The 23852-nt window shown below is 38.4% G+C and overlaps 1 pseudogene; it reads right to left on the bottom strand.

The window, feature by feature from the left end:
• Positions 1 to 379: 379 nt before the first annotated feature.
• On the bottom strand, positions 380 to 23178 carry LOC140200977 (organic cation/carnitine transporter 2-like; annotated as a pseudogene).
• Positions 23179 to 23852: the final 674 nt, after the last annotated feature.

Genomic DNA, 23852 nt, shown 5'->3' with positions numbered 1-23852 from the left:
ATTCTCATAAGGCATGCTCCCCAATCCAGACAACACCCTTGTAAATCTCCTCTGCACCCTTTCTATGGCTTCCACATCCTTCCTGTAGTGAGGCGACCCGAATGGAGTACAGTACTCCAAGTGGAGTCTGACCAGGGTCCTATATAGCTGCAACGTACAAACACCTCACAGATAGCAGTGGCAATTGAATCCTGATCTCATAGCCGGCACTATAAAGTGTGTCATTGACCACTGTGAACTGGATTAGCAAATTTGCATATGACAGCAAGATTGTGGTTGTAGTGGACAGTGAGGAAGGGTTTTAGTGGGATCTGGACCATCTGGGAAAACAGGCTGAAAAATGGCAGGTGGAACTTAATGCAGCTAAGTGTGTAGAGTTCTACTTTGGGACACAAACCTGGGTAGGCCTACGCCGTGAATACTCGGTAACTAGGGGGTGTGGTAAAACAGAGAGTTCTGGGAATACAGAAACATGATGCCCTGAAGGTGGTGTCATAACTAGATAGGGTCGTAAAGACTGCTTTTGGCACAATGGCCTTCATAAATTAAAGTACTAAGTGCAGGAGTTGGCATGTTATATTGATGTTGTATAAGACATTGGTGAAGGCTAATTTGAAGTATTATGTGCAATTCTGGTGAATATGTACCTACAGGAAAGATTATCAATAAGATAGAAAGAGTACAGCAAAAAGTTACAAGAATGTTGCTGGACTTGAGGACCAGACGAATAGAGAAAAATCAAATAGGTTAGAACTTTTCCCCTTGAGAATGAGGGGATATTTTACAGAGGTATACAAAATTATTATTATTTTTTTAGATTTTTTTATGCGTTTCTACAATAGAACTACAGAACTACAATTTATACAGTGCAAAACAAACAAATCCAATATATAATTCATAACAATAAAAAAGCACCCAAAATAGAATTATGGAAAATTAGTATCTGACCCAACCTCCCACTGAAAAAAATACCCAGGCCAACCATTTCTGCGTGTAAAAGAAAAAAAAAGTTAATCAGAGCATTCAACCCCAGAGAACTGTAAATATATATAGAAAAAAAGAAAGTATAATGCCGACTACCAAAAGTATAATGTAATCCACAACAAAAACCTATATAACTTACAAAAAAAAGCTGAAAGTAAGGGTTTGTAGCCTACAAAAAAAGGATAAACTTAATCTAAAGAAGAGTTATGAAAATATTCAAGAAAAGGTCCCCACACCTTATGAAACTTTATGTCCGAATTAAGAAGTGAATAATGAATCTTTTCAAGGTCTAAACAGGACATAATATCACTAAGCCATTGATTGTGAGTGGATGGGGCAGCATCTTTCCACCTAAAAAGAACCAACCGTCTAGCCAAGAGAGAGGCAAAAGGTAATATTTGACGTTTAGTCGGACTCAAGTGCATATCTACTTCACCCAATGTGCCAAAAAGAGCAACCAGAGGGTTAGATTCTCTTCGATTTAGCTATAGAGCCACTTGCCATTGCGTTTCGTAGCTGTGCTGAATTGACAGGGATTTGGAGGGGAGGTGTTGAGCATAAAGTTTCCCTTTATGCTGACGATCTTTTAGTTTTTATATCAAACCCAACTACCTCCTTACCCTTAATGTTTTCACTTCTTAATAAATTTAGTCAGCTTTCTGGTTATAAACTTAATTTACATAAGAGTGAAATATTTCCAATTAATAGAGAAGCACAAGCTTTAGTATCCCATGACCTCCCTTTTAAAGTAGTTAACAATCAATTCACTTATCTTGGTATTACAGTAACAAGGAACTTTAAAAATCTTTTTCGAGAAAATTTTACCAATCTTCTAAACTCTACAAAACTGAGTTTGACACAGTGGTCACCCTTGTCCATGTCTCTTGTAGGTCGGATTAATGTTATTAAAATGTATATCCTTCCTAAATTTTTGTATCTATTTCAGTCTTTACTAATTTTTATTTCTAAAGCTTTTTTTGATGGGTTAGATTCTATTATTTAGTCCTATCTATGGAAGGGTAAACGCCCTCATCTTAATAAAGCTCACCTTCAAAAATCTAAAAAGGAAGGTGGTATGGCCTTGCCTAATTTTTGTTTATGTTATTGGGCAGCTAATATTCATTGTCCTCTTTTTTGGTCTTTCTTCCAAAATAAGTCTCACTGCCCAAAATGGGTAGCAATAGAGTTGAACTCTACTAAGGATTTTTCTATTTCTGCACTTCTCGGTTCCGCACTTCCTTGTCATTTGCCTAGACTTGTTGTTCATCGTCTTGTCAGACATGCTTTAAGAATATGGGCTCAGTTTAGAAAATTTAATGGTCTTCATGGTTTTTCTCCCTCTAGCCCTATTTTACACAATCATCTTTTCCTACCTTCTATGCGGGATTCAACATTTTATGATAGTATAGAAAGGGTATTAGGCGCTTTGAAGACCTTTTCATAGATAATCGTTTTGCAACTTTTCAACAACTGTTTGTAAAATTTACTGTATCTAATACTCATTTCTTTAGGTATCTTCAAATTAGACATTTCTTTAACCCTTTAATATCGAACTTTCCTAAGATGCCTGAGAAAAATGTTCTGGACTTGTTTCTTTGTATCAATCCATTCGGTAAAGGTTTAATATCTGCTGTTCGGGATAAGTTAGTGATTTTGAGGTGTGCCCCCTTCAATAAAATTAGAACTGCCTGGGAACATAATCTAAATATCTCCTTATCTGATGTAGTTTGGGATTCAATTCTTCAGTCAGTCAACTCAACCTCTCTATGTGCTCACCACTGCCTTTTGCAGTTTAAGGTTGTACACAGGGTTCATATGTCTAAAACTAAATTATCGTGGTTTTACCCTGACATTAGTCCTGTTTGTGATAACTGTAAAGGGGCTAAGGTTTCCCATATTCATATGTACTGGGCCTGTCCCAGTCTAGAGAAATTCTAGAGAGAAGTTTTTTCAACCCTATCGCATATTCTTAATTGCCATTTAGGTATACAAAATTATGAAGGGTATAGAGGGGTAAAACAGGCATTTTTACTGCAGTTGGGTGAAACTAGAACTAGAGGTCATATTTTAAGGGTAAAAGGTGAAATATTTAAGGGGAACCTGAGGAGGCACTTCTTCACTCAGACACTGATGAGGGAGTGGAACGAGCTGCCAGTGGAAGTAGCTGTCACATTATCAATATGTGGATGATCAAAAATCGATACGAGTTATAGCTGTGCTATTCGGATGTAACTTCACAGATCTTCCTGCATGTATTTGCCAGAAGTGCAGGGCATGGATATCCAGCTCAGAATAATAATAGAATATTAATCAGAATCAGAATCATATGACTTAAGTTTCCAGTTTAAGCAGATCTCATGTCAGAGTGTTCTAATTTTCAATTGCTCATCCATGATGTTCATTGAAATATAGACAGGACAACAAACTTCATTTGGACTCTCAGGCACATCTGCATGAGTCACAATTTGGTCCAACATCTCAAAATCATACCACTGTTAAAATCAGTGAATTTAGTTGATGGAAAGAATGTGAAGAATTTCAGAGTTGTTGGCATACTGTGCCTGCATACCAAAACCACTCAGAATTACAGCTCCTGTATATTTCAATTGATCATGGAATACTGCTTTATAATTCTTGTCAGCAAATATCACAATAGGATCAATATAGAAGCAGTGTAAAACTTACGTGATGGGATGAGATGAATGAAGAGCAGGATACCTGCACTAAGAAAAAGAATGACTGGAAGGCTGAACTTGCGTGGATATTTCCTGAAGAAAAGCCATGTTGCTATGTTAGCTGGAATCTCTGAAGCAGCAAAGAGGAAACAATTCAGATAGTCATCACCATGGAGATTGGGTATGTTCAATGACAGACCATAGTATCCCATTGATATAATCATCCTGTAAAAACAATTTTAAATACTCTTATAAAGCAAATTCTTATGTTCTCCCTAGTTTATTTCTTAGAATTTCTTTCATTTGATTTCATGTTGTCCAGAGACGTTGCTGATGTGTGGCTTTTGCAGCATTATTTTAGTTACAAAGTTCAATGTTTAAAATACAGTAATATGTATTATCAGAGTCTTTACATGCCATCACATGCAGCCCTGGGATTCTTTTCCCTCTGGGTATACCTCGCAAACTAGTTGAACAAGAACTGTAAACAGGATCCAAGGAACAAGGTACTGCGCAGACGCAAATATAAGTTATAGCTATAAAAATGAGAAGATGAAATAACAAGATAAAGAGTCCTTAAAGTGAGATCATTGACTGTGGGAATACCAGAAAAAGAATGAGTGTAGTTATCCCCTTTTGTTCAAGAGCTTGACGGTTGAGAGGTAGTACCTATTCTTGAACCTGGTGGTGAGAGTCTCAGGCACCAGTACCTTTTACCTGATGGCAGCAGTGAGAAAAGAGCATGATTTGGGTGCTGAGGATCTTTGACGATGGATGCTGCTTTTCTACAGTAACGTTTCAATGGTTGGGAGGGTTTTAACTGTAATGTACTGGGCCGAATCCACTACCTTTTGTTGGATTTTCCACTCATAGGCATTGGTGTTCCCATACCAAGTCAATACACTTTCCACGCACACCTATAGAAGTTTGTGAAGGATTCTGATGACATGCAAATCTCCACAGACTCCTAAGGAAGTAAAGGTGCTGACGTGCTTTCTCTGCAATAATATTTATGTGATGGGCCCAGGACAGCTCCACTAAGATAGCGACAGCCAGGAATTTAAATCTACTGACCCTCTCCACCTCTGATCCTCCAATGAGTACATGGACCTCTGGTTTTCCTCTCCTGAAGTCTACATCAGTTCCTTGATCTTATTGACATTGAGTGAGAGGTTGTTGTTACAGCAGTCAGCAACATTTTTAACCTCCCTCCTGTATGCTGAATCATCACCATCTTTGATACAGCCCACAAAAGCAGTGTCATCAGCAAACTTGTATATAGTGTTGCAGCTGTGCTTGACTACACAGTCAGAGCAGTAAAGCAGATAGCAGTAAAATATATTGTACTGAAATTTACCATATTGTAAACTCCTCAGTTTTCCTGATGAAAAATTATCGACTATTATCTACCCCACAAGAAAGTAATCTTTCTGTGGGTGATATTAATAACCTTAGATGGCTGACATAGAAGAATTATTCAATTCAACAAGACCAGAGGAAATAAAACTGGAGAGTGGAAGTTAAAAAATAATTTCTTCCTCTTCTTTTTCCATTCATCTCCTTCTATTTACATCAGTTTTGGGGAGAAAATACAACTACAGATGCTAGATAGCAGAAATATAAACAGAAAATGCTGCCCTCAGCAGGTCAGACAGCTTTTGCTGAGGGAAAACAGGGACATTTCATCTTGATAACCTTTCAGCAGAACACCGAAAATGTAAGAATCAAACATTTTTAAGATCAGAATCAGGTTTATTATCAACTGCATGTGTCATAAAATTTGTTACTTCAGCAGCAATACAGTGCAATACATAATAATATAGAAAAAATAAATAAGTAAATCAATTACAGTAAGTATGTATATATATGTATATTAAATAGTTAGATTAAAAATAGTGCAAAACAGAAATAATATTAAAAAATGTGAGGTAGTGTTTAAGGGTTCAATGTCTATTTAGGAATTGGATGGCAGAAGAGGAAAAGCTGTTCCTTCATTGCAGACTGTGTACCTTCAGGCTTCTGTACTTCCTTCCTGATGGTAAAAATGAGAAAAGGGCACGTCCTGGGTGATGGGAATCCTTAGTAATGGATCCCTCCTTTCTTAGACACGGCTCCTTGAAGATGTCTTGGATCCTACAGAGGGCAGTTTCCAAGATAGAGCTGACTAATTTTACAACTTTCTGTGGCTTCTTTCGGTCCTGTGCCGTAGTTCCCCCCACCTTGCCCCCATACCAGACAGTGATGCAGCCTGTCGCAATGCTCTCCACGTTACATTGACAGAAGTGTTCAAGTGCTTCAGGTGACAAACCAAATCTCTTTACACTCCTAATGAAATATAGCTAGTGCTTTGCCTTATTTATTGCTGCATTGATGTGCTGGGACCAGGTTAGAACCTCAAAGATCTTGACACCTAGATGCTCACTCTCTCCACTTCTGACCCTTCCATGAGGATTAGTTCATGTTCCCTCATCTTACCCTTCTTGAAGTCCACAGACGGCTCTTTCAACTTACTGACATGAGTGCCAGGTTGTGGCTGCGACACCGCTCAACTAGCTGGTATATCTCGCTCCTGTATGCCCTCCCATCTCCATCTGAGATTCTGCCAACAATGGTTGTATCATTAGCATGGCATTTGAGCTAAGCCTACCCACATAATCATGGGTATAGAGGAAACAGAACTGTGGGCTAAGTACACATCCCTGAGGTGTGCCAGTGTTGATCGTCAGCAAGGAGGAGATATTATTACCAATCTGCACAGATCGTGGTCTTCTGGCTAGGAAGTCAAGAATTCAATTACAGAGGGAAGATCAAAGGTCTAGTTTATTGATCAGGACTGTGGAAATGATTATGTTAAAAGCTGAACTATAGTCAATGAACTGCATCCTGGCATAGGTGTTTGTATTGTCCAGGTGATCTAAGGCAGCATGGAGAGTCATTGAGATTGCTTCTGGCATAGACCTATTGTGCTGATAGGCAAATGGCGGTGGGTCCAGGTCCTTCCTGAGACAGGTGTTGATTCTAGCTATGACCAACCTCTCAAAACATTTCAACACCATAGATGTGATTGCTACTGGATGATAGTCGTTAAGGCAGCTCACACTACTCTTCTTCAGCACTGGTATAATTGTTGCCATTTTGAAGCAGGTTGGAATTTTCAACTACAGTGGTGGGAGATTGAAAATGTCCTTGAATACTCCCATCAGCTGGTTGGCACCAGTTTTTAGAGTCTTTCCAGGTGCCCACATCAGGTCCTGCTGCTTTGCGAGGGTTCATTTTCCTGAAAGACAGCCTGACATCAGCCTCCAAGACAGAGAGCACAGGGTCACCAGGTGCAGCATGGATCTTCACAGGTGTAGTTATACTTTCCCTTTCAACGTGGACATAGATGGTGTTGAGCTCATCTGGTTCTGAAGCATTGCTGCCATTTATGCTATTGGGTTTTGCTTTGTAAGAAGTAATTGTAACCCAGATTAATTAAACCCAAAAGATGTAATGTTAGAAAGCCCCACCTGTGGAGGGATGGAAACAAGGTTTACCGAATTTTAAAAAAGAGAACTTAGAAAAAAATGCTATGTGAGAACGAGGTGTAGCTGATGCAGTGTGGGAAAGAGAGAGAAACGCAGCAGGCTATTAGAAACTAAAGATATAAACTGTTAAAAGTAGAATTAGTAGTGAGTATCTCTCCCCTACTTACTTGAAAACCTCAGAGTGAAACCCCTGGATTAGAGAGGATAGTGATCAAAAATCTATTGATGCTACAGTTATAACAAGCAGCAGCTGTAATGAGACAATATTGGCAGAGACGAGTATCCAAGATCTCCACTGGTTAACTGGGAATTGGTTCTGTTAAATCACACCAAAGGACTTGACCAGTTTATTTGTATAAGTTTGTGAATCAACTTTCCATGGATGATCAACTATTTCATCTAACAAGAAACAAGATGAAGGGAATGTCCTTTCTTTTGTGCAACTTTCAATGAAATTTAACCTTTCCAACACTCACTTTTTTCGATACTTACAGATTAGAGATTTTTTGAGATCTCAATTACTTACATTTCCTACAAGTCCAGATAAGCATATAATAGATACAATTTAATTTGAAACCCTTTGATAACGGTTCAATATCTTACATTTATGATCTACTGTTGGGACTGAAAATGGCCTCCTTAGATAAAATTAAAGGAGACTGGGAAAAGGATTTATGATTTCCATATCTGATGAGAGATGGAAGATTATTTTAAAATTGATTAATTCTTCATCATTATGTGCTTGTCATTCTTTATTACAATTCAAAGTGGTACATAGAGTTCATATGTCTAAAGATGAGCTTTCCCATTTTTACGCAGATATTTCCCCTTACTGTGATAGATGTACCAATGGATTGGCTACATTAATTCATATGTTTTGGCCATGTCCGAGCCTTCTGGAAAAATTCTGGAAAGATGTATTTCAAACTTTTTCTGCACCTTTCATTGTCAGCTTTAAGCCCAATCCTTTGTCTGCTTTGTTTGGTATTGTTGAGGATAGTACTACAAAATTGAAGCCATTTAACTTGCGAGTATTGGCCTTTATGTCTCTTATGGCCAGGAGGGCGATCTTGCTAAAGTGGAAGGAGGCTGCCCCGCCCACTCATGTTCAATGGCTATCTGACTTATGTTGTGCCTCAATCTAGATGAAGATTCGTTGTTTGATTTCTGATTCTAAACATAATTTTTTAATGTTATGGGGACCCTTTCTGAATTATTTTCACAATCTTTGAACTGTTATTAAAGTATGGATCCATGCCATTATTATTATAATATCATATGGTAAGGTATTTTTCTTTTTTCTTTTTTTTTCCAACCAGCTCATTTTGGTAGTTGGGGCAGATTTTTAAAAAATAAAATACAATTATTTTATTCTATTTCATTTCATAATTCAATTTTTTTATACATGATTGTTTTGGAATATGGGATACTGTGATCGTATTACTGTGATTTAAATGCAATGTAACTTGTATTATTTACTTGTATCCTTATGAATTTTGTATTTGTATTCATGTAATTTATATAATATCAATAAAAATATTGAAAGAGATCTTTTCTCTCTTCAGGGAAAAAAAGAAAAAAAAACAAGATGGCAAGCCACCCAAGATGAAGAACAAGCACAGAAACGAATTGTTTCATGATGTAGAGGAATTAATGTGGTTGGATGTATAAGTTTATTTTCATTCAAAGGATCTGAATTTGAATTTCTGAAGGAACTGATTATTTTTGCAAAGATCTTGATAAGTTACTGCACGAGATTTACTTTGTTTAAAAGTTGTGATATTGGAGAGTTGCTGTGAAAGGAGTTAAGCTGTATAGATATATCATTTTCAAATTTGAATTTCAATTCATAGATATACTGACTTGAACTGAAACTGATGTTAACTACAATACTTAAGAATAGGAAATCAATTAGTTTTCCAACTGGGGATAAATAAAAAAGAAAAGTTTGTCTGTAAACCCTGAAATAGGGAATAACAATACATCTAATTAGTTAGAGAAATTGAAGTGACAAAGGTTATTCAATGAATATCACTGATTCTAACTAAACAGAAATTTGTTTTTGTTGATATCTGAGATTTGGAACCAAACAGACTGCTGGAATTTTGAATTGTTCATACTCATGTAAATATTTTGTATATCTTGTTTTTTTTTTGTAAATAAAACGAACCTCCAGAAGTGTGTGTTCTCTATTCACTGCCTCCTTCAGATATCTAAAGCTTCTGATGGCCCACTGGCACCCAGTGTAGTACTATGTAATTAGATTGTTATCATAAAGAGTGTGGTGACCAGTCACACGAGACAAGACAAGTGCTACACTGGTGTTATATAAAACTTAGCAAGCCAGCCAGGAGGCAGTGTAGTAGATAAGCAGTAATACACTGATTAATACACAAGCACTAGAAGAATCTTATTGCTCAAATTGTTCAAATAAGACCGACAGTGGAAAAAAAATGGAAGCCATAGAGGAAAAGGGTGTTACAATCCCAAATGCTGTTTTAGTCAGTGGCATAACAGCAACAGAAAAAGAGGAGGAAATACTAGACTTTCTAAAAGAATATGGGTCAGTTGTCAGAGTTATTCCTCTACCTGACCCCCTTGCAGAATTTCCCATGTTGCTCATTGTAGAGTACGATTTTGGTTCTGCCATGCTAGATTTCTAGCCCTTGCTACCGTACACTCAACTGGCAAGTGGTGACCAGTAAGTTTCCTACCATGTACTTACTTTAGCCAGAGTTTACACTCTGAAAATTGGAAAAGGCACCACTCAAGCTTACCCTGGTGAGTTGAAAACCTTAGCGATGTGCAGTGGGAAAGATTATGATGAAATCCTGAGAGAGATGTTAACCCAGATCAGAGAAACACTTACGATTGAGAGAAGGGCAACAGTCACTGTTCAAACTGCTGAAGACGTATGTAACAAGACCAGAACTCTTCAATTCAGAGCAGACTCCTCTGATACCAACCGGACAGAAACAGCTCTAGCTGCTATGCAGAATAACTCAGTCCCTGTAAAATAAACTAATGGAGTTGCCATGAACCCATTCCTCACTTCCAGTGATCTAAACCCCACCCTTCAGATATTCAAAGAGTCGTAGTGGAGCATATTGTGCACAGTAATGACTTGACAGCTCAAGGCCGTCCACCAGCAAGGCTCCAAACATTTTCTGGTAGAACCTCTCGTCCACCTAATGAGGTGGATTATGAGATTTCTTTCTTTTTTAATCTTTTTATTAATTTTCAAGTTCATAAACATAGTAACAATAATGATACAAAGAGATTGGAATTACCTTACTATTTATAAACAGGTACAAAAAAGACTTCAAATAGTACAAGTGCAATAGATTTCTAAACTCTTGATATAGTTAATCATGAAGAAAAAAGAAATAAAAAGGAAAGGATATTGCAAAGAAACCCCCCAAAAACACAGAAAAAAATAAAACTAATTGCTAAATCCAAAAAAAAGCAAACAGAACAAAACAAGGCTGAACCAATACGTTCAATAATGTCGTCAACTCCGCTCCTCTATTCATATATTCTAAGTTAATAAAAAGGATTCAGAAAAGGTCAAGCTGCATCATATGAAAATGTTGAATAAATGGCTTCCAAGTCTCTTCAAATTTAACCAAAGGATCAAAAATGACACTTCTGATTTTTTTCTAAATTTAAACATGATATAGTTTGAGTAAACCATTGAAATGTAGTAGGAGGGTTGGTCTCTTTCCAATTCAGGAAAATGGATCTTCTAGCCACTAATATAACAAATGTGATCATCCGACAGGCTGAAGAGGATAAAGATCTATGTTCTGTCATTGGCAAATCAAAAATTGCCGTAATAGGATGGGGTTGTAAATCAAAATGCAAAACTGTTGAAATAATATCAAAAATATCTTTCCAGAATTTTTCCAAAAAAGGGCAGGACCAGAACATATGAGTCAAAGAAGCCACCTCAGAGTGACATCTGTCACAAATAGGATTTATATGGGAATAAAAATGAGCTAGTTTATCTTTAGACATGTGGGCCCTAGGATTATGAGATTTGGTGTGCTAATGTTGAACTGCTTTGGTAAGACCCAAGTGTGTCTGACCTTCATAGAACATGGAAAATATGAGAAAGTATTCTTCCACTATCTTCTGACATCATCAAGTCAATAAACCCTGGAGTTTCACCTGCTATTTAGGTATAACTCCAAGATTCACTTTTGCTACCATGGGAAATGGTGATGAATTACTCACCAAATTCACGAACACAGAACAGAACGCTGGTGAAAAACCATCTGCCTAACTACAGCGGCTCGAGGTAATGTTGACACTGACTGTAAAGCGAGGTGGAGTTGCTGAATCTGAGTCTAACAAGCACTGCTGTCACATTCTCCCTCATGAGTAGTGCAACCCCTCCATCTCTTTTACACCTAAAGAAACAAAATCCAAGGATATTGAGCTGCCAGTCCTCTCCCTCATGTAACCAAGTCTCTGTATGGCAACAAGTTTGTGGTTTTATGTACTGATCCAGGCTCTAAATTCTTCCTCATCACCCATAATACTCCTAGCATTGAATTAAACACATTTCAGCTCATCAGTCCCACCGTTTATCAGCTTCTTCCTTCCTCTCTTTCCTTTCAGTCTTATTTGTTGCAGCACCTTTCTCATCCAAAACCTTACCACCTGTTGCCCTGTTGCTGTGATTCTCAAACCCTTGCCACTTTGGTTTAATACCTAGCAAACTTCCTGGTGAGAATCCTGGTTCCCCTCCAGCTAAGGTTCAAACCATCTTGCTTGCTTCCACCTGCCCTGGATGACTGCTCAATGATCCATAAATCTGAAGCCCACCTCTAGCACCATCTCTGTACTGAACTGTAATATATTTCTACTTCTCACCTCACTGGCACATGGCATGGGTAGTAATCCTGAGAATACCACCCAGGAAGTATTGCTTTTTAACTTTCTATCTGGCTCTCTAAAGTCACTTAACAGGACTTCATCCCTTCTCCTATCTGCGACTGGTACAATATAGACGGTGAATTCTGGCTGCACACACTTTGCTCTCTGAATGTTCAGTATCTACAGTGAAGCATACTTGATCTTGGCACCAGGGAGTCAACACGCCATCCTGGAATCTTGCCCATCTGCATCCCCTCCCCCACTGCCAACCGTATCCAAGCAATGTGTTACTGAAGGAAATGACCACAGGGAACGTTACACTGCTTGTTTACTTCTCTTACTTCTCCTGCTGGTCAGCATTTTAAAATGTTAGCAATTTGGCACATTAATATTCTTCTGAGACAATCAATAGAGGTTTCTTTAATGTCTCATTTGAGATGATGCACCTCTTTCATTACCACATGCCATTAAGTGTCTTGCACAGAAAATTAACAAATACTTGGCTGGATCAAAGTGTGAATATTTGGAAAATACTTGATTCAGCAAAACTGACCACCAATTCAATCAGATCTGTGGGAAAATATCTAGAGACTAAGCAGTTCCAGGACATACTCACAAAGTCCTTAAAACCAGATTTTTTTTGTGTGTGTTTCTGTGTATTTTGCTCGACTCCAATACTTACCACAGCAGAATGTTAATGATTGTGATGGTTCGGATATTACAGGTTTTTAACAACTGACTAAATGGAACAGATTTTACTTTATTGTCCTTTATGTGCTTGAGCTGGAAGAAAAGCAGAGAATTCAAAATTGCATTAGCTTAACAAAAAAAAATCTGTATTATTTTCCACATCTCTTGGTTCATATGAACAATACAAAAGACCAATTATTCAATTTCCTTTATGACTTTTTATGTGGATATCCAAAAAGGTGTATATAGATTGCAAATATGTTCATCACTTTCCAAAAGTAGGAATCGTTCCTCTTCCCAAACTGGTAGCAATCCCTGCCCAGTAGAAATTAATTTGAACACAATTAATTATATAGATGGATAAAATTAGCTGAATATTCTCCAAATTTAAATTCAAGTTAGATTCTGGATAGAACCAACATGAGGATCGAAGTAAGCTGCAGAGTTGTAAGATTAGTCAGCTCCATCATGGATGTTATACTCTGTAGTATCCAAGACATGTGCAAGCAACAGTGCCTTAAATAGCTGATGTCGATCATTCAGGAACCCACCACCAGGACATGCCCTCTTCTCATTGCCACCATCAGGAAGGAGACACAAAAGCCTGAAGGCACACACTCAGCAATTCAGGAACAGCTTCTTCCCCTCTATCCTCCAATTTCTAAATGGACATTGAATCCATGAACAGTACCTCACTACTTTTTTTATTTATGTTTTTGCACTACTTACTTAACATATATACATATATATATATATATGCATACACACATATATACACACATACATACACACACAAACACACACACACACACACACACACACACACATATGTATATGACAACACACACAAAATGCTGGAGGAATACTTTTTTCTGTCTTCCATGGCCTTCTGCCTCTTTCACCAATCAAATTCCTAGCTCTTTGCTTCGTTCCCCCCCCTTCCATGTTTCACCTACTCCCTGGTGTTTCTTTCTCCCCTCCCCGCCTCCCCACCAACTTTCAAATCTACTCCTCAGCTTTCTTTCTCCAGTCCTGCCAAAGGGTTTCGGCCCAAAACGCCGATTGTATGTTTTTTCCATAGATGCCGCCTGGCCTGCTGAGTTCCTCCAGCATTTTGTGTGTGCTGCTTGGATTTACATCATCTGCAGATTTTCTCTTGTTTGTTAAATATATACACACACACTTACACACACATACATATACTTGCTGTAATTTCTAATGTTTTCTATATTATCATGTATTACATTAAGTTAAAAGTTTGAAAGTTAAATTTCATGACATATGCCAGTGATATTAAATCTGATTCTGAACTTCTATTAATGGTGTAAAATCTGTAAATGGTGCATTCAAATATCATTATATTTTTTGTAAAAGTGGACAGATTTTAATAAAATAACTTTCAGTAGAGGATTCCACTTTCCACTATGGATTATTCTTTCTTTAGATTTCATGAGCGCTGCATTCTATTACTTTGAGACAGTTGCATTTGTACGGCAACTCAAAAGCTCAATATTTTAATTTCCTTGCTATTACAAACCAGACAGTTCTTTAATGCATCTTCACTGATAAGGCTCAGGAGAAGGCAGCATAATTTGTAAATGTAATGGTGAATCAACCTTTCCAATGATCTGAGAGTTATTCTAATACAGTATATCTCTTACACTGAACAAAGCAAAGGTCATCTCTAAATTCCTACTAATTATAAAAAATATCCAAACATAATTTTATCCAATGATAGTTCTGACATACAATTCATGTTGAAATTGCTTTATACAGTTGATAATAGTACAGCTCCATATTTGTCAGAATTTTTACGCCTTATTTTTATGCAATGAAGACCCAGTTGAAAATGTATTTCCATTTGATTATGGGTGAAGTTGTCTATGAAATTGTTAATGGTCAAGTAGTCAGATGAACACTCATCATCCGAGCACATGTGAAAAAAATAACTGGGGGATGTAGGACGCACTTGTAGAACCAAATTAGATCACAGAGTAAACACTTCTTGAATAGAAGAGAAATGAAAACTGAGGTAAAAAAATGTTGCTCTGTATTGCATGCAAGAAAGTGAATCTCAGGGCTATATTTGGTGACATACTTCATATGTACTTCAATAATAAATTTACTTTGAACTTTGAATCACAAAGAAACAAAAAGATGGCATTGTTGTAATACCTCATCTTCACTGAAAAGCTTCGCTGGAGGAGTGACACCATTTTTCTTTGCCATGAGTCGAAGTATTGATTCAGCTTCCTCTACCCTTCCTTTAGATAATAGCCAGCGTGGAGATTCAGGAATTAACCTGGAATTAAATAAGTTATTTTATAACATGACTATTGAAGCCCTAATGGACTTGTAATGTTACTACTCAGATGGGCAGCATGGTAAAAACAAAAGATGTAGAGTTAGATCATGTTCCTATTTTGTAGTTACTGGAACCTCATACCAAGAGTAACATAATCATTAAGCTTAGAAAGAGAAAGAGACTGAATAGCATAGCAACTCACCAAGAACAAAGGCAGACATATAATTTGAAATTTCACCAAAACCTTTCAAGAAATTAATCAGGCAGAAGATTTCCAAGTTTGGTGAGAATGTGATAAACACATAAAATTGTCCCAAACATAACAATTTTCCTCCCAAACCTAGCAAACAGATTAAACAGTTATATACAGCACTGCATAGTTATTGACAAATATATATATGTAATTAAACATATTCTCGATCACACTTTTGTAAATCTACATGAACATTCAAGTACCTTTAAGATATACATTCCCTCAATTACACATGTAGCCGCACATTCAAATAAATAATTTATTCTTCTGCTTCTGGTTAATTCTGATTAAAGGGGTGGCACGGTAGCATAGTGGTTAGCATGCTTTACAGTACAGGCAACCCTGGTTCAATTCCTGCCACTGCCTGTAAAGAGTCTGTACGTTCTCCCTGTGACTACGTGGGGTTCCTTTGGATGCTCCGGTTTCCTCCCGAAGATATAGTAGTTTGTAGGTTAATTGGTTGCAGTAAATTGTCCTGTGATTAGGCAAGGACTAAGCTGGGGGATGCTGGACAGCACAGCTCGAAGGGCTGGAAGGGCCTATTCTGCATTCTGTCTCAATAAATAAATAACTTACTAAAGGATTGAAAAGCCTTCTTCCTAGGCAGCCCCTTGAGATGGACAATGGCCTACTTCCACTTTGGTTTTGTGGATTGTGAGATTGGTGTGTAGTTTATGAGGTTCTCATCTCTGTACTGCTTCATAACGCACATCCTGGGTATGGTCCTGATGTATGGCAGTGAGGTTCTTAATACCATCCGAAATGTTACTTCATCATTTGGAACAACCTAGGGGCAGGAATTCCTAGGAGCTTTCCTCAATCAAAAGCTGTGTTGGCACTTGAAAGCAGTTGCCTGCCTTTGTCGAGATGGGTTTCCCAAGATATAGGATGAGGACCATGTTTTACAGGTTCTTACCACGAATCTTTAGTATTGGAGGGCCACAAAGTATAGCAGGGACAAGATGGTAAATAACCTTATGAATATTAACTGATGTGCCTTTATTCACACAAACACTGATAATGTCTTGGAACTGAGCCACATCAAGCATCATCTGCAGCTCAGTCACCAAAGTCTGAGTAACATTGGTTCTGGAGCATAATTGATAAATTGTCTAATTGATTCTCTTTAACTCGATTCCCTTATAAAGTTTGTCTGAGTTGAGATGCAGAATGGCAGCAAGGTTGAGAAAAGTTTTGGAGCCATGGCGCTGCCTTGCTTGACAGCAGACATCAATGAGAATAGTTTGGTAGAGCGAAGATAAAATGAAAATGTATTTTGGTGGGCAGCAGAATTTGTGGATGATTTTCCTTTATCCCTCCTTGACTAACGGAGTCAAGGTTCTAATGAGTTCAATTAAAAGCCATTGAAAAGTCATAATTAACCTGGCTGGTTGTTATGAGCACATAATGAAAAGACTAAAAATTAACTCAGGGTGAAATACGCACTGGCGCTAAGATGCCAATAGGTGTAAACCCTCCTGGCTGCAATAAGAAATGGAAGTACAAGAAGAAACAAAGCTAGACATATGGATATTCATCACCCAGTATGCCCTCTTCTCACTCCTACCAACAGGCAACAGATACCAGAAGATTTAGCTCCCACACCATCTGGTTCAGCACAGTTATTACCCTACATCTGTTGTCCTCCTGAACTGGTGTGGATAATTCAATTCGCTACTACACTGATCTGACTCTACGATTTGCAAATTTATTTTCAAGAACTCTTTCCGCCTCATGTTTTCAGTGTTATTTTTATTTGCGTAGTTTGAAATCTTTTGCACATTGGTTGATTATCAGTTTTTGTCTGATTATGTATGCATTTTTTGTAAAATTCTATTGTTTTTATTATTTCTTATGAATACATGCAAGAAAATTAATCTGAAGGTCGTATGTGGTAGCATATATAGTCATACTTTATTGATCCCGGGGGAAATTGTTTTTTGTTACAGTTGCACCATAAATAATAAATAGTAATAGAACCATAAATAGTTAAATAGTAATATGTAAATTATGCCAGTAAAATTTGAAGTAAGTCCAGGACCAGCCTATTGGCTCAGGGTGTCTGACCCTCCAAGAGAGGAGTTGTAAAGTTTGATGGCCACAGGCAGAAATGTCTTCCTATGACGCTCTGTGCTGCATCTTGGTGGAATGAGTCTCTGGCTGAATGTACTCCTGTGCCCACCCAGTACATTATGTAGTGGATGGGAGACATTGACCAAGATGGCATGCAACTTAGACAGCATCCTCTTTTCAGACACCACCATGACAGAGTCCAATTCCATCCCCACAACATCACTGGCCTTACGAATGAGCTTGTTGATTCTGTTGGTGTCTGCTACCCTCTGCCTGCTGCCCCAGCACACAACAGCAAACATGATCGCACTGGCCACCACAGACTCGTAGAACATCCGCAGCATCATCCGGCAGATGTTAAAGGACCTCAATCTCCTCAGGAAATAGAGATGGCTCTGACCCTTCTTGTAGACAGCCTCAGTGTTCTTTGACCAGTCCGGTTTATTGTCAATTCGTATCCCCAGGTATTTGTAATCCTCCACCATATGTACTTTGATGTAACCAGGTGACCATTGAATATAATTTTTTATTGCTAAAGTGCACTTATTTATTCTCCTTGGTAGTGCTAAAATAGCTGCCTGTCCCTTTAAGAGAAAATGGTGGTGTCATTTTGCATGGTGGAGTAGAACAAAGAGTTACCATGTTCTAGAAAGGACAACGTTCGAATGTTTTTCCCAGGTTTGGTGAGGAAAGGTGAACAATATTTGATAATATCTATGTAAATTCATTTATACTCATTTGTAAATCTATAATATCAGTAAGTTGACGTGTTTTACATGTGGATGCTTTAGAATTTTGAGAGTAAGTTGATCAGTGTTGGATAGCCTGATTGTGAAGTTCCTTAATTAGCCTATTAGGTTAGTCCTTTTAGTAATTCAACTACAAGACAATATATTGTAAAAGTTTATTTGTCTGTCTTTATTGTTTCATGACTGAGTGTGACTGTAAAGAGTAATGTGAATGTGTTAATCTCTGTCCACGTAGCCTGAGCGAGGCAAAGACATTTCAAGGTCTATCCTATATGTGTTTGAAAGTTAAGCACCTGTGTGCCAAATGTGAGTATTTCTCTTAGTTGAGATGAAATGTATTTATTCATATTTTCGATATTGTGTATAAGGTACAGGATTAGTGGGATTCTAATGTTGTTTGTATTTTTTTTTAGATTTGCCACTCTGGAATGGTTTTGTATATTTTGTTTTAGTTATTGGCATACTGCATATGTAACAGGGGTGTGGTCTGAAGTTAAACTGAGATTGTAATAGTGGGAACTGTTTTTTAAAATTTATTTTGTCGTTTTATTTTGATACCCTCTTTCTGTAATAAAACATCTAAAACAGATGAAGGAATTTAAGACCCAAACAAGTATTTGTTGTCCTTAGTGTGTATTTTTTCCCCAGGCTACAAAATTGATAATAAATTTCCTTGAACTTTGAAAGTGATATCAACAGTTCCTGCAGTTAAGGCTCTTAAGGGGATCCAATTCAGAACTGACGGAAATGTAGGCTGGTTTGTTCATTCACACCATAGTAGCCTCACGGTTAGTACAATGCTGTTATAGCTCAGCACGTTGGAGTTCCATGCTCAATCCTGGCATCCTCTGTGAGGAGTTTGCATGTGTAACATGCTGGTTCAGATTCTTACTGTATTTCATTTTAGCAATTCTGTAAGAGCAGTGTATTCTGGTTTCAGCTTGTTTGGGTTTCAGCTGAGATAAGAGGCTTTGTTGTTCAACTTAGAAATGTGTATCAGCCAATCAGGATGGTAGAATTGGGAGAATGTTCTAGAGAACGTTGGGCGGAGAGGTCTTTGTTGGCGGGAGCTAGGAGAAGACAGGAGCGAAGATGGTGGAGGATGCTGTCCCTGTTGTGTAAGGTACTTTGTGCAGATTAATGGTTTTGAGGAGGAAGGACCTATACTCCCATGGGAGAACCCATCTGTTCAAGATGGATTTCGAGCGACCTTCGGAAGGTGGTGTTTGCTTTCACATAGACCAGGGGTCTAGTGTGTGAGATACAGACATGTTCAAGATTTGAGCTCCACCATGCACATATGACTGTTTAAGTATAATGGGCCCTTTTTCTTTTTCTCTTTCTTACCTTTAATAACTGCTTGCCTAAGTTAACATTCTTAAATACACTTCTGAGTAAATGTATGCAGTGTACGATCTGTTATTTCTTGACAACAGTGATTGCCGGGGGTAGTAAATCACATAGCATTCACACAAACCAGGATTTGGGTGAGTGAGACATCCCAGCCTCATGGCTTTGGCAGGATCAAAGTCACATACTTCCTAGACATAGGAAGCCTGAGAAAGGTGAGTTTCTTGTCGCGGAATCTAGTGGCTGTTAGCGAGGGGCTAATGAGCTGCATTTCCAGGACGCCCGGTAAAGGGGGTTTCATATGTCCTCCCTGTGGAACATGAGTTTTCTCTGGGTGCTTTGTTTTTTTTTCCCACAGTCCAAAGACATACTGGTTAGTAGGTTAATTGGTCATTAGAAAATGTCCTGTCATTAGGCCAGGGCTAAACTGGGTGCTGCTGGCAACACCAGTCAAAGGGCTGGAAGGGATTACTCTGCATTACATGTATCTCTAAATAAATATAAAAATTAGTTCAATTAATAATGGAGACAACTTTCAAGTAAATTTTATACTGGAAATTCCATTGAATGAAGTTGTTCTCCTGTATTATCCCATAAATTAGTATGTTATCATGCTGCAAATTATTCCTAAATTTATTTTATTAAATCAGCTTATCTGCCATGATCTTTATGTGATGGAGTTAGTTAGCAGTATACATGATAAATAGACTATATGAGGCAAAGGAAAGAAACGGCTCACCTGTCTGATAATATTCCAGAACTAAAGGAACCTACTAACACTCCCATGAAGTACAATGATGCAGCGAACGGTTCTTTCCAGCCATTGTTACACACCAAGTCCCACTGAAATGCAAAAAACTTCAACAAGTCCAAAGATACGGCCTTGGGCAGTTGTGGGAACAATTTGATTCAGCCCACCATCGGCATAATAATATGAATATGGATATATGAAGAACTGAAGACAATATACAGTACGTAATGAGTAGAAAGATTTGTTTTCACAGAGTTAATGTTTTAACACAAAATTTTGCTTGGGAAAGACCATTCCATTGTTCAGTGGTGGTCCTGAGTTTCTGCCTTCCAAAATACAGCATGTAGATTTTAAAAAGCAAATTGTAAAAAACTACAAAATATAGCTATTTCAGACAGCTTTTCTAACATAATGAACACTGTAACTCTTCAATCTTAAATTCATTCAATTATCAGATTAAGAGTACATATATCAAACTGAAAGACTGAAAATGATTATTACAGTTTGTCAAGACATCGGCTTCTTTCCACTGTGCTTTCATTCAGTACCAAGTGCATATCCTTCCATTCCATCCTCTTCCATCTTCTTACCTTGCTTCTGAATTTATGCAGTTTTCTTTGACTAACAGAAGTGTCCAATGCTTCAGTTTATGAGGTTATTTTCTTGTGGACCAGACGACTGTGGACTGAAATTTTTGCTGGTTCATTAATTAACATGATGCACTGATGCACAGAGGCTTCAAAGAGTCAAACAGCTTACAGTGCTCACTTAGTATCACTTGTGCAAAACAGCATAAGACCATTACATGTACGAGCAGAATTAGGCCATTTGACCCATCAAGTCTGTTCTACTATTCCAGCATGGTTGATTTATTATCCATCTGTAACGTTCCGTTATATTGGCTCGTGTATGTCTAGGGGAAATCCTGCCCAGCACCCGCCTCAAAACTCCTCACAGGATCTGAATCAATCACAAACATCAGTCATCAGCCAGCACACTTAGTAAATTTTAATAAATACACTTTATAGATATTACTAATTCTATGACATTAATATGCATTTGATACAGAGAGGAAAGTAATGGAAAAAAAAGGCGCCAACACTTATCAAAGTCCAAGTTCTTCGTGCGCTACCGTTGGACTTCAATTCGACTTCAGACGACCACCCGAATCCTGTCGACTCAGGGCTCGGGACCACCCTGAGTGATCGACCGGAGCCTCTCCGCACATCTACGGTCCTCCTCGTCTCTCCTCCGACTCGCTGCCAAAACCCCGTCCACAGTCATATCATACAGCATGGTATCCGAAAACAAAACGATACATAACCACCCATTGGCTAATAGAAGGCTGTTATCTACTTTAAAGTAAAACAAACTGCTAGCGCAAACTCTCTTCAGCGTTTAACACAACAAAGCCACATTCCCCAGATTAACGTAACAAAGTCGCCATTTTACCTCTGACACGAAAAGAAAGACACCGTACACATCTCAACCCAATTGTCCCGAGTTCTCTCCATAACTTTTGACACGCTTACTAATGTAGAGTCTATCAACACCCACTTTAAATATACTCAATGATTGTCCTCCACAGATGTCTGTAGCAATGAATTCCACAGATTCACCACCCTCTGGTGAGAGAAATTTCTCCTCTTCTCTGCTATAAAAGAATATTCTTCCATTCTGAGTTTGTACCCTCTGGTCTTCGATAGCCCCACCACAGGAAACATCCTCTCCGCATCCAGTATTCAATATGTTTTGATAAGATCTCCTTCATTCTTCGAAACTCCAGCAAGTACAGGCCCAGAGCCATCAAAAACTCCTCATATGTTAACTTTTTCATTCCCCATATCACTCTTGTGCACCTCCTCTGCACCCTCTCCAATCCCAGCACATTCTTTCTTAGTTAAGAGATTCAAAACTGCTCACAGTACTCCATGCATCTGAGCATTGCCTTAAAATGCCTCAGCATTACATCCTTGCTTTAATATTCTAGTCCTCTCAAAATAAATGCTGAAATTACATTTGCCTTCCTTACCACCAACTCAACCCGTGAGTTAACTTTTAGATAATCCTGTACAAGGGTTTCCAAGACTGTTTACGTGACTGATTTCTGAACTTTTTCCCTTTTTGGAAGATAGTCTATCCCTTTATTCCTTTGACCAAGTGCATGACCATTCAGTTCCATGCACTATATTCCATGTCCCACTCCTCTGCCCATTCTCCTAATCTGCAGAATGTCAGCCTCCTCAGCACTACCTGCTTCCTGCTTCTCTAATTATTTTTGTATCATCTGCAAATTTGGCCACAAGAACCATCAATTCCAACATCCAAATCATTAAGATATAATGCGAAAATGTGTGTTTCCAACGCCAAACCCTGTGGAACACCACTTATTACTGACCACCAACCAAAGAAGACCCCATTTATTCACACTCTTTGCTTCCTGCCAATCAGCCAATCTTCTGTCTAGGTTAGTACCTTTCCTGTAATAGTGTGGGCTCTTATCTTGTTCAGCAGACTCATGGTCTGTACCTTGTCAAAGACTTTCTGACAATCTAAGAATCAACATCCACTGACGCTTCTTTCTCTATCCAACCTGTTATTCCCTCAAAAAAAATTCAACAGATTTGTCAGGCATGATGACTTCTGCTATTTTATAATGTGCCTCCAAGTACCCCGATATCTCAGACTTAATAACAGACTCCAACTATTGAAGTCAGATTAACTAGCCTATAAGTACCTGACTTTTGCCTCCCTCCTTTCTTAAGGAGTAGAGTGATATTTGTAATTTTCCAGTTCTCTGGATCCATTCCAAGATAGAGTGATTCTTCAAAGATCAGTAACAATACTTCCCGAGTCCCTTCAGCTACCTCTTTCAGAAGCCTGGGGTGTATTCCACCCGGTCCAGGTGGTTTATCCACCTTCAGACTTTCATACCGTCATACTTCCGGGGTGCCTCGAGGCAACTCATGTGGCAGCAGAACTCTCAATGGATACGACTAAATATTCTCATTTCAGCCCAATACAGCTAAAAAGCACAACTGCTTCCAAGGTCAGTACAGTCAACAAAGTTGTCTTCATGCGTTTAAACAAACTGACAGAAACAATGCCGACTGCGGACGGACTCCTCAGTTTCCACGCAGGAAACGTTGCTGCAGGTCAGGGATACAAGTGCATTTAAGGAAATGGGGTTTAAACTCCCAATACCGACTATCTTGCTGGTGAATGTGCTGTCTCTGATAAATAAAATCGAGGATCTCAGAGCTAAGGTGCTGAATCAGAGGGACGTTAGAACCGCTTGTGTCTTTTGTTTCACGGAATCCTGGTTAACCCCTTCTATACCGGATGCAGCGATTCAGATCGACTGGTTTACTATACACTGTCGGGATAAATCTATAGAGTCCTCAAAAGCAGAGGTGGAGGAGTATGCCTCATGATCAACTCCTCTTGGTTCAGAAGTATATCAGTGCTGTCCCAATTCTGCTCACCAGACCTGGAATATCTAGCAGTTAAGTGCCATCCATTTTACCTAACACAGAAGGTTTCCAGGATCATTTTGGTAGCGGTATACATTCCACCTTGGGCCAATGTCAATCAGGCTTAGATGATCTGAGCAA

The sequence above is a fragment of the Mobula birostris genome, chromosome 7, assembly GCF_030028105.1.
Source record: "Mobula birostris isolate sMobBir1 chromosome 7, sMobBir1.hap1, whole genome shotgun sequence".
NCBI classification, from domain to species: domain Eukaryota; kingdom Metazoa; phylum Chordata; class Chondrichthyes; order Myliobatiformes; family Myliobatidae; genus Mobula; species Mobula birostris.
Note: the sequence above shows the minus strand (reverse complement) of the source record. Positions and strands in the feature narration are given on the sequence as shown.